At 42.9% G+C, this 11,841-nt stretch overlaps 1 pseudogene; it reads right to left on the reverse strand.

Annotated features, from left to right (window-relative positions):
- Window positions 1-4,401: 4,401 nt before the first annotated feature.
- LOC118356597 lies at window positions 4,402-4,809 on the reverse strand (annotated as a pseudogene).
- Between the last annotated feature and the right edge of the window lie 7,032 nt (window positions 4,810-11,841).

Here is an 11,841-nt window from a genome sequence, read left to right on the forward strand (position 1 = left end):
GGTTGAGTCCAGCTCTAAGAAAAGCACCATTTTCTCTAAAGCAAATCTCATGTTCTTTCATGTTCATGTTCTTTCACTTTACTGTGCATCTCAAAAGGAAGGAAGGAAGGAAGGAAAGAAGGAAGGAAAAAGCTTTTTTCTTATATAACCACAATGCTATTATCACAGGTGCAAAGTCTTTTGCACAGAAAACTGTGCAAAAGAAAAAAAAAGTGTGGGGTACCGGATAAAATGAGAATAGCGAAGTATTGGTTGATGAATCTGGGTTAAGTAGAAAGGATCACTTGTAGTCTCCACTTGTATGTAGTTTTGGAATTTTTCCCAATAAAAAGCACATTTTTCTGTTTTTAGGCACTGGTTTTCAATCTTGCCTTGGCCCGCTGGGCAACGCGCTGGCACCATCCCTTCCTCAAAGGTGTAAGGTGGTTTCTCAATGCCCGTCGCAGTGTGGAGGACAGGTGTGGCTGAGAGAGGACCCCTCAGCCCTGGGAGCGGCCAGCAGGGCGTGAGGCAGAGGGTGAGGCTCTCAGAGGGGCCAGAATTCCCGCACTGGTAACCTACAGCCCTGAGGAGTCTCATCAATCTACCCTAGGGTGCTGTTCAGATCATCACCACTGTCTTTGAGAACCAAGTGGAGAAAAAACACTGGTTCCAGATTGTTCCCATTAAGATGTAAATATCTCCTGGGAGGGGTTAACTCAGCAAGCTATTATCAACACTTAACACCTCAGGTGTTTCAGCAATCAGCTCTGGTGACCCTGACAGCTCAGCGACACCTCTCTCGGATCCTGGTGAATTTTAGACCTGGGCTGAGACTGGGGGTGGAGTGGGGGTAAGACCCTGGGGGAAGCCAGAAAGCTGGTTGCTGGGCTCCAGAATGAGTAGGCCTGAGGGGAAGTGGGAAGAGAGAAAGATGCTGAGAAGTTAGAGCCTGGTGGTGGTGGTGGTGGGTGGAAGCATGGGCAGGAGTGTCCCCGAGAACCCCAAGATGAAGAAGTCACGTCTCTGATCCCCCTCAGAAGCAAGCTTCTTCTAGGCTGCTACATAGCTGTGTGATGTAATAGTTCTACATGCAGAAATAATTTGTTGAAAACCTGCCTGGGGTTTCTTTATGTACACCTGAAAATTACCCAAATTGTTAAAGAACTGTGCTCAGGGGAATAATTATTTTGAATCAAATGCCCCAAGTGAATTTTTATCCCTTTGTCTTAATTTGGGTCCCCTCAGAAGCAGAAACTGAGACCCATGGGTGGGAGGCACGCCAGCCCTGGACTGATCTCCTTTAGAGATTTTCTGTTACTATAAGAAAGGAATACATTTCTAGCCTTTTAAGTCGCAGTTGTTTTTTTATTTCAGTAATTCACTACTGAGCTGGAGCCTAACGGATTCAGAATTGTACCAAGAGTGGGAAGAACCTGGGGTTGAGTCCAGCTCTAAGGCTGCACCGAACACTTTGACGTGAGTCAGGGAAGCTGAGGTCTTTCTAAGCCAAAGGGACACGAACAAAGCCCACGAAGTCTCTGGAATTGGAATGAGCCCAAACAGAGCAAACGGAAGTTTGAGAGGAAAGCTAGGAGTCCCTTCTATACCTTACTTTATTAAGCTCAGTGCATGAAGGTAGTTTGCCTTAAAGATAGAGAGGGTAGGAAAGAGATTAGAAGTTAGGATTGTAAAGACTTTGTGACCAATTAGGTATCAGAGGTGAGAAGGAAGAGTGAAGGAAGGATGACCCTTCACCAGGAATGGTGAAGAAGCCAAGCCAGAAGCAAAGTTGCCAACAGAAGACGCGTAGTCATGACATCACATTTCAGTTCAATACGATTTCATTCCCCCTTCCTAACAGGACCCTAGCAGTTTGGGGGCTGACCTTTCTCCCACTCTGCCTTGTCTTGGAGAGAGGTGGTGTCTGCCTGCCCCAGTGGAAGTTAACAGGCCAGCTCCCTCACCCTGATGGAGGTTAGACCTAGGCTAGATCATGGGATGCCCTCACCTGGGTCTTTGAAACCTGAGTGATGTAAGAATTTGAAGACTGTTTAGGGACCACTCAGTGCTAACCAGGCTTTTCCAAGCCTTTTTTTTTTTTTTTTTGTCTCCCAAATCCTTGCAACAAATTAACTTTTGTTTCGAGATGGCCAGAGGCAGTCTCTGCAGCCAAGAATCCTGATTAATGAAAGAGGGCTATAAGTAAAGATTTCGCAGGGAGCAATTTGTTTCTACTCAGATTTTTTTCTTTTTTTATGATTTATAATCTAAAGCTAGTTTTATTGTACTTTTGTGTCTTTCTCTCTTTTTTCCAGCTTTATTGAGATATGATTGACATGTAACATTGTGTGAGTTTAAGATGGACAATGTGATGATTTAATACATGTATATGTTGTGAAATGATAACCACAATAAGGTTAGTTAACACATCCATCACCTCTCACAATTACCTTTTGGGGTGTGTGTATGTGTGTGTGTGTGTGTGTGTGTGGTGAGAACATTTAAGATTTAGCAACTTTCAAGTATATAATACAGTATTGTTAACTATAGTCACTAGGCTCGGATTAGATCCCAAGAACTTATTCATCTTATAACTGGAAGTTTGTACCCCTTGACCAACATCTCCCCACTTCTCCCACACTCCACAGCCCCTGCTAACCACCATGCTTTTCTGTTTCTATGAGGTCAGCTTTTTTAGATTCCACATGTAAGTAAGATCATACAGTATTTGTCTCTCGCTGTCTGATATATTTCACTTACATAGTGCCCTCAGGGCCCATCCATGTTGTCACAAATGGTAGTATTTCCTTCTTTTTTATGGCTGAGTAATATTATATATATATGTATATAATATCACATTCATCATCCATCAGTGGACACTTAGGTTGTTTCCATGTCTTGGTTATTGTTAACAACACTGCGTGAACATCAGGTGCAGATATCTCTTTGAGATAGTGATTTAATTCCCTTTGGATATATACCCAAAAGTGGGATTGCTGGATCATAGGGTAGTTAATTTTTTAAAAAAACATTTTTGAGGGTCCTGCGTATTGTTTGCCATAGTGGCTCTACCAATTTACATTCCTACCAGTATTGCAAGAGGGGTTCCCTCTTCATATCCTGCAAACACTGTTATCTCTGGTCTTTTTGATAATAGTCATTCTGACAGGTGTGATGTGATATCTCATTGTGGCTTTGATTTGCATTTCCCTGATGATTTGTGATGTTGGGCACCTTTTCATGTACCTGAAAACCATTTATATGTCTTCTTTGGGAGAATGTCTGTTTGGGTACTTTGCCCATTTTTAAATTAGATTATTTTTTTTTTTATGCGCTTGAGTTGTATGACTCCCTTATATATTTCGGATGTTGACCTCTTTATCAGATGTTTTGCAAATATTTTCTCCCATTCCATAGGTTGCCTTCTCATTTGTTGTGTATTTCTTTTGCTGTGCAGAAGCTTTGTAGTTTGATGTAGTCCCACTTCTTTATTTTTGCTTTTGTTGCCTATGCTTTTGGTGTTCTATCCAAAAAATTCATTGCCAAGGCCAATGCCAAAGAGTTTTTCCCCTGTGTTTTCTTCTAGGAGTTTTATGGTTTTAGGTCTTACATTTAAGTCTGTAATCCATTTTAAGTTAGTGAGCAAGGAGCCTGATGTGGGACTGGATCTCAAGAGCCTGGGACTAGGACCCGAGCCAAAGGCAGACACTCAACCAACTGAGCCACCCAGACGTCCCTAGACCTTAACTACAGTTTAATATGGTCACATTCTGAGGTACCAGTGGTTGGGACTTTAACATGAATTAAGGGGGGACCTAATTCAACGCATAACAGAGAGAGGGCAGGAGGGCACGAGCCTGATGGTCTTCAAGGCAGAGGGTAATGGTGAGGTTGTGAGTGTTGGAGGAGGAGGGTGGCTCTTGCTGGTGGCACTCAGAGTTTTGGGGCCCCTCTTCTCTCCCACCCTTGGAAGTTTAGAGGCCCAAGGAGCAATGTACTTACCCTTAGCTTATCAATATCTGATCTCCATTTTAACCTGGAAGTGTTTTTTTTTTTTTTTTTAAGATCTTATTTATTTATTTATTTGACAGAGAGAGAGAGACAGCAAGAGAGGGAACACAAGCAGGGGCAGAGGGAGAAGGAGAAGCAGGCCTCCCGTGGAGCAGGGAGCCAGATGCGGGGCTCGATCCCAGGACTCTGGGATCATGACCTGAGCCAAAGGCAGTCGCTTAACGACTGAGCCACCCAGGCGCCGCTTAACCTGGAAGTGTTTTGTTGTAGTGTTGTTTTAAGATGGTAGAGGCACGAATGTGCTTATGTACTGGAGTAAAGAGCTTATGGGAGTTTTTAAAAATTGCTTTTTTGGGGGAGTTTTATGATTTTCTTAACACAAATATGACATGCACGTAAATTGTCTGTCTATTCATTTTCTTCACCGTGCAGCTGCCACTGGGATTGGTGACTCTGATGGCCTGCTGGGCTGCTCTTTCCACAATGGCTTTGCAGTTCTTGGAGGAGGCACGATGAGCAATCTCCGCATGGTGAGATTTGTTGCACATCAGCGGCACTTCAAGCTCCTTGACGTTGTGGACTAAGAACTTCCGGAAACCTCTGGGCAGCGTGTGCTTTGTTTTCTTGTCACTCCCATAACCACTGTTGGGCATCAAGATCTGGCCCTTGACTCTTCTGCACACCCTAATGTCAGTGCCTCTGGGTTTCCACCAGTTGCATTTAATTTTGACACATTGGTCTTAGTGGGGCCAGATGAACATCTTGGTCCTCTTTTTTAATGATCTTGGGCTTCACCAGAGGTGTGAGGGCAGCCATGATGCCAAATAGGAGATGGCTGCCACCTCCACAGGCAGTGTCAAGGAAGACAAAAATTACTTTTCTTAGTTAGCTATTCAAGCTATGGCAAATGAAACAACTTGAGGTTTGGGAGATGAAGGGAAGCAAAAATTCAGGGAGAAGAAATCATACCATAAAGCTGGAGATGCTGATTGGAGTGCCCCAAATCCTTTGGTTCTTATATATTTAATAAGTAACTATGAGATACAGTGTATCTTTATGTTTAGGCAGAGAGGAAGAAGTGTATGCAATTAAAACCATAATTGCAATAATAGTTGAAGGAAAAAATATGCATTATTTTGACTTTGTGCAAAGCAACAATACAAAACTCAATATATGAGTGCTAATGGTTCTTGGACTGAAGAAAAAATGAAAGCATAAATATGTTACAAATAAATTATTCCTATAGAGTGAAAGGAAGTTGATTAGGTTCAAGTAGTAGATTCTGAATTTAGACTATAAATGTATGCGCTTGCTTATATATTCATATCTAACAAAATCCTCACAGTTACACTGGGCTTATTGATCATTGTTTGATTCAAGGTTCGCTTACAAACGAGAACTGAAAGTTCTTTTGCAATTGGACAGGGAGGCTGTCTAGTCTCAATAAACTATTTTTGAGAACATTTGAAGACCAGAACAGCATTTTCTTTGCAAACGTTAATTTGCCACATCATACAAAATTATTCCCCTCAGACCACCTCTATCAGGATTGTACCATCTCAGTTTTCCAGATACAGAACAGCTCTCCCTGAGGCTGCGTAAAAGCAGCAGTGGCCCAAGCTGATGCCAAATTAAGCAGTCAACTGGTTCTCATCCAATACAGCTAAACCAGATGGGCCGCTTCAGCACCTTCCAGGCCAATTCCATCTATTTTTCAACCCACATTTAATAGATTTGTGCATTGCCTGCCTTTTGGGAGGGAGAAAAAGAGCACATTTTAAACACCTCCCTTTTGTAACTATAAAATAACACCTTCATATTCGTGGAAAATGAAAAGTTAAATGGAAATGAAATATAGGGCATTCATAACCTTGCTTTAAGGCTTTAACATATTTCTTTCCAAAATCTTGAAGGCATTTTTATAATGAAAATCATCTTGTATATACACAGTTTTTTTTCATCCTTCATTACTTGATTAAGATATATCCAACATGATTCCTATTCCACTTAAAACTCTTCCCACACATTACTTTCATGGCTACAAGATATTTCTTTGTGTGTATCTGATAGAAAGGAGGAGACGGCAGGCCAGGCTGAGACTTAAGCTGAGTAGGTAATCCAAAAACAAGCCAAGGGTAGGTAAGTGATAAGTCAAAAGGCCAAGCTGATCATCAGGAGAAGAGCCCAAGAGAGGGTCCAAAGCTGGTGGTTGATAAGCTGTGGTGGAAAATGTCGGGGAGGAGAGACTTTGTTCTACTTCTCTTAGAATCTCTCTCTCCCTCTTTTTTTTTTTTAAGATTTTTATTTATTTATTTGTCAGAGAGATTGAGCACAAACAAGGGGGACGGCAGGCAGAGGCAGAAGCAGGCTCCCCACTGAACAAGGAGCTCAATGCGGGACTCCATCCCAGGACCCCGGGATCATGATCTGAGCATGAAGGCAGATGCTTAACTGACTGAGCCACCCAGGCGTCCCTTCTCTTGGAATCTCAAGCTGTGTTGCTGAAGCTACTCTATCACACCAAGTGCTTTCTTCTCTAGGATCAATTATTTTTCAGGGGCCCTATGGTCTCTTCCTACAAGCTGGCTTCTGTTGGCATCTGCTTTCTCCTTACCAAGTTTACCTGTATAATCTAAACTCCAACTGTGGGCTTGAGTTAATGCTTTTTCTGCTGCAGTGCCCATGTGTATGAGTTAATTCAGACCTATACTCAAACGGTGGGAACACGCCACATATTTGCATTTCTTTTCTGGCCTAACTGGGGCCTCTGCTGCAGTGATTTAGCTGTTCTCCTGCAAGGGGAGTTGAGAGCATTTCACGATTATAAATAATACTGTAATAGCATCTTTTTGCATTAATGTCTGGTAATCATCCTCATCTCAGGTAATTTCTTTGAGGAAGATTCCTAAAAGTGGAATTACACAGTCCAAAGGTATAAACTTTTTTTTTTTGAGAGAGTGCATGTGCACATGAGCAGGGCTTAGGGGAGTGGGGCAGAGAGAGAGAGGGAGAGAATCTTAAGCAGACTCCATGCCCAGCTCAGAGCCTGACCCAGGGCTCGATCTCACAACCCTGAGATCATGACCTGAGCTGAAATCAAGAGTTGGATGCCTAACTGACTGAGCCACCCAGGTGCCCCAAAAAGTATAAACATTTTAAAGGGTCTTGATACATAACACAAATTGCCTTCCACCAAGGTGGTTCCAACTTTCACTCCCACCTGCCACATGGCAGAAGAAAAGGCACATTTGGGAATACATTCCTGTGTTTCTAAGGCAGGAGGGGTGGTGGCTGCACTGACTGCTGGAGGTACAGCCAGAAGCCTTGGTTTAAATTCTGACTCGCCAACTATGTGCCCTTGGTGGGTCACTCACTTTTCTAAGCCCTGGTTTCTTCATATGTTTACCAGGACTTATGACACCTTCCCAAAGACTATTGGAATGAATGTGTGAGAAACTACACACATAAGGCTTAATTCTCATCCCCTTTCAGCTCTGCTTGGAGACTAATCCTGGAACGGAGTAAGAGTTTAGAATTTAATGGCCAATAATAGTCTAACGGACAACCTCCCCCAGCCACTTTCCCCAGAGCTAGGTAAGTGAGGACAATTTTCTCCCCTCCTCTCCTCTCCTCTTCTTTTCTTTGTGACCGACCATGCATAGAGGCTGGAAGGGGGAGCTTACCCGGAACCCCCAGACCACAGGACGCCAGCACTGCCTGCCCTGCCTCCCAGATGTGTGGGGCCCTGCCATCCCACCTTGGTAGAATAATAAGCCACATGGTGGATGCAAAACTTTGGACTAACATTTCTGTTTTACAAATGGTTCCACAGTTTTGAATTCAGCTGAATACCACATTGGCCAACAATAACAAAGTAAGAATACAATTCAGCACCTCATTAATCCTAGCATTATTACGTGTGTGGTTTTCATTTCACATTAATATTTATTTATCTCAAAAGAAAACCAGGACCAAGTTAGGCATGTTATAGTCCATCCAGACTTTTTTTTTTTTAAGATTTTATTTATTTATTTGACAGAGAGAGACACAGAGAGAGGGAACACAAGCAGGGGGAGTGGGAGAGGGAGAAGCAGGCTTCCCACCAAGCAGGGAGCCTGATGTGGGGCTCTATCCCAGGACGCTGGGATCGTGACCTGAGATGAAGGCAGATGCTTAATGACTGAGCCACCCAGGTGCCCCTATAGTCATCCAGCCTTAAAGTCAGGAAGGTACTGGGGGAAGGGAAGAGACAGGAGTTTCTGGGGGAAGCAAAGACCGCAGCTGACTTTAGTCCATGTCCTGATGGGTAACACTCATTGATCATTTTTAAGGACTTAAAAAATTAGGTGAATTTTTGGACGAACTAAACTAAAATTATGAGATGCATGAACAAATTTAGAGTAGCCTCTGAGCCTTTGATTCTACCTACCTATTCATTCCCAGCAACGACAACCTCAAATCATGGTAGCTTCTTAGTAGCATCTTAGCTCTAGAATGGATCTCAGGCACAATCTCCTGTTTTTACAGATAAGAAAGCTGAGGTTCAGAGAAATTTCATGACTTGTTCAATATCACCTGAGCTCTTACGGGCAAAGCCAAGCTATGGCTAAGGCCTGTTATGTTGTTCAGCCCAACATAACACACTCCCTCCCTCTGTCTGCATTTGTGAAATGTTTATTATTACAGTACCTATTGGGACTTCAAAACAGCAAAGGAATTGGAAAATCAGCGGTTTAATTTTACTGGAATTAAAGTTAATTCCAGTATAAGAAACTACAGTAGGGGGCGCCTGGTTGACTCACTCAATAGAGCATGCAACTCTTTCCTGTGTTGGGTGTACAGCCTACAAAAAGGAAAAAAAGAAAGAAAGAAAGAGAAGAAGAAGGAAAGAAAGAAAGAAAGAGAGAGAGAGAGAGAGAGAAACTACAGTAGGGCATTCACATGCAGAGTTTTGTTCTAACTGAATTGAGAGGAGCCCTATATCTGGAATGAGAGAACTGGGGGAGGGGAGGGAAAGCTGTTTCTAATCTATTTACAGAAAATGTGTAAGTGCAAAAAATGACTGTGAACTTCTTTTAAGTAGGATAAAGATACAAGTATAATACCCAGCTGACTTGTCTCACCTTCCCTTAAGCTTTCCGATTCTACAAATATTTAGCATCTTTGAGTGGGATAGGTCAGCAGAGCACCCTACACATTCAAGGTTTGTGGGTCCAAGGCTAGGGAGGGGTATGGGCCAGTTATGAGAGGGGTATGGACTTCTGTTCCTATTTAGAACATGGGGTAATAGTAGAGGATTTAGAGCAAGGGGAATAATACATCTGACCATTGCTTTAGGAGGAAGGAAGATCTGGGAGCAATGTGTGGTAAGAAAGGAAGGAGAAGAGATTGCAGGCCTGAACCATTTGGCAGATGTAAAAAGTCATCAAAGAGAGAAACAGGAAAGACCTCACCCGACTTGCAGAACTAAGAATTATCTTAGTTTGGGATCCCTCCAGAAGCAGACCCCGAGGATTCAAGTACAAATAGTTTCTTTGAGAGGTGATCCCAGGAAACACTGGTCGAGGAGAGGGGAAACAGGGAAAGAAATGAAGACAGTAATGGGTGTGTTAGCAAGCCAGTTTCTAGTGTGGATGACTAGAGGTCAATCCCACTGGGAAACTCTGGAAGACAGAGGAGAGCATGCCTCAGAGTTTTACCCACAAGGAACCAGAAATGTGGAGGATTTATTCACCAATTCCCCAACCACTGTTGCTTTAGAACTACTTCCAGAAACGTAACTGTCCAGCACTCAGGGCATGCTCTGCCTGTAAGCCCAATGTGCTCCAACAAAAAAATGCTCTCCAGAACAGAGTCACTGGAATCCATGGGTGAAGAGTGAACGTCAAGGGAACATGGGTAGAGCACCAACAGTATGATATGCAGACACCTGTTTCTCTCTGGAGCTACTCAAGCAGTCCTGGGTCCTGTCAACAGGACTTAGCACTCTGCAAGTAGCTGGGTGGGAAGAGCTCTGATTTGACTTTCTTCTCTAAATTCTGTGATTCCTTCACCTTCAAAAATAGGCCACCCTACCTATGAGCACCTTTTGCATTCTTCCCTGTATCTGATTCCAGTTTTTAACCAATGCCCCTTTTAAAATTCTCCTCCACAATACAAATTTACTTGAGAAACTAATGATGAGTGTTCTGCACATCTTTTATGCAACTGTATTTTTTTTTTAAGATTTTATTTCTTTATTTGACAGAGGGAGACACAGCGAGAGAGGGAACACAAGCAGGGGGAGTGGAAGAGGGAGGCACCCCTGTGGCTCAGTTGTTAAGCATCTGCCTTTGGCTCAGGTCATAATCCCAGGGTCCTGGGATCGAGCCCCACATCGGGCTCCCTGCTCGGCGGGAAGCCTGCTTCTCCCTCTCCCACTCCCCCTGCTTGTGTTCCCTCTCTCTCGCTGTGTCTCTCTCTGTCAAATAAATAAATAAAATCTTAAAAAAACAAAAAACAAAAAACACTTCTCTAATGAGATTACAGAAGACTGGAAATTATAGTAATGAGAGTATTAGGCATGTGCTACCCAAGGTAGGAAAGAAAAACATATGAACTCAACTTGCCTTAACTTACTTCAGTGAAGTTGGCAACTAGCAAGCTATCCATCTCCATCATTTACTAGAATTAATTCAAAGTCCGTCTAGGGTTCAATCCAGAATAGAAACTTGCCAGGGCTTCAAATTGGAAGCCATTTGAAATTAAAACCAGCATGACATATTTTCTTTTCAGAACCACATGACTCAAAATTTAAGAAATTTGAGGAATTCTGGAAAATTCCATACTAGGTTAATGAGAATTTACTCAAGAAGAGAAGTGACTTTCTTAGGGAAACATAACTTGTTTATATTTATGGACCTTAAAACTGATCTTTTTGTTCTCTTTCAGTTAATTTATTAAGGGGCTAGGGGTGGGAAAGTGCTAACGGCTCCCAGGATAGATTTTTGAGTGCTGAGGTCCACCCAGTGAACTCCAGAGCCGAGTAACCAACCCTTGAAAATACATTTACATCATGGAAGTAGAAACGCTAAACCCCAGATGGCCTTCATGGGAAGGAATAAACGTAAAGCCCAGGATGAAAACGTGGCATCTTTGGGTGAGACCTTCTCCTTCATTTTCATTTGCCCCTTTGCTTTGCCCACAGACCCGTGCAGCCCCTCAGGATTTGGTCTAGAAGGCAGGAGGCAGCCCCGGTTACTTGTACACCCAATTGGAGTGGCCGAGGAGCTGACCCAGATCTGGGTGAATCCATTTCCGTGAAACCAATGGATATTCATGGAGCACCTACTAAGAGCAGGGAACCAAGTCAAAGGTTATGCTGTTTGTAAATATGTCTGCCCTGGAAGATCTTAGAATCTGGTATGGGAGATTAGACTCAGATAAAGAACTCCAATATTAAGTCAGGAGGATTAAAAGCTTCTCTCGTGCTCCAATTTCCCTTTATACTTCTAATGGTTTATTTTTTTTTTTAAAGATTTATTTATTTGAGAGAGTGAGAATGAGAGAGAGAGAGAGTACATGAGAGGGGAGAGGGTCAGAGGGTGAAGCAGGCTCCTCACCGAGCAGGGAGCCCGATGCGGGACTTGATCCCGGGACTCCAGGATCATGACCTGAGCCGAAGGCAGTCGCTTAACCAACTGAGCCACCCAGGCGCCCTATACTTCTAATGGTTTAAACGATCCTAACAACAAATATTATAACAGGAACCCATTTGTAGAACACGCTCAGTAGTCTAGACTCTATGAGGTAATTATTATTACTATCTTATTTTAGAGATGTAGAAACTAAGGCATTAGCTCAAGTTCA

The sequence above is a fragment of the Zalophus californianus genome, chromosome X (assembly GCF_009762305.2).
Source record: "Zalophus californianus isolate mZalCal1 chromosome X, mZalCal1.pri.v2, whole genome shotgun sequence".
Taxonomy (NCBI): Eukaryota; Metazoa; Chordata; class Mammalia; order Carnivora; family Otariidae; genus Zalophus; species Zalophus californianus.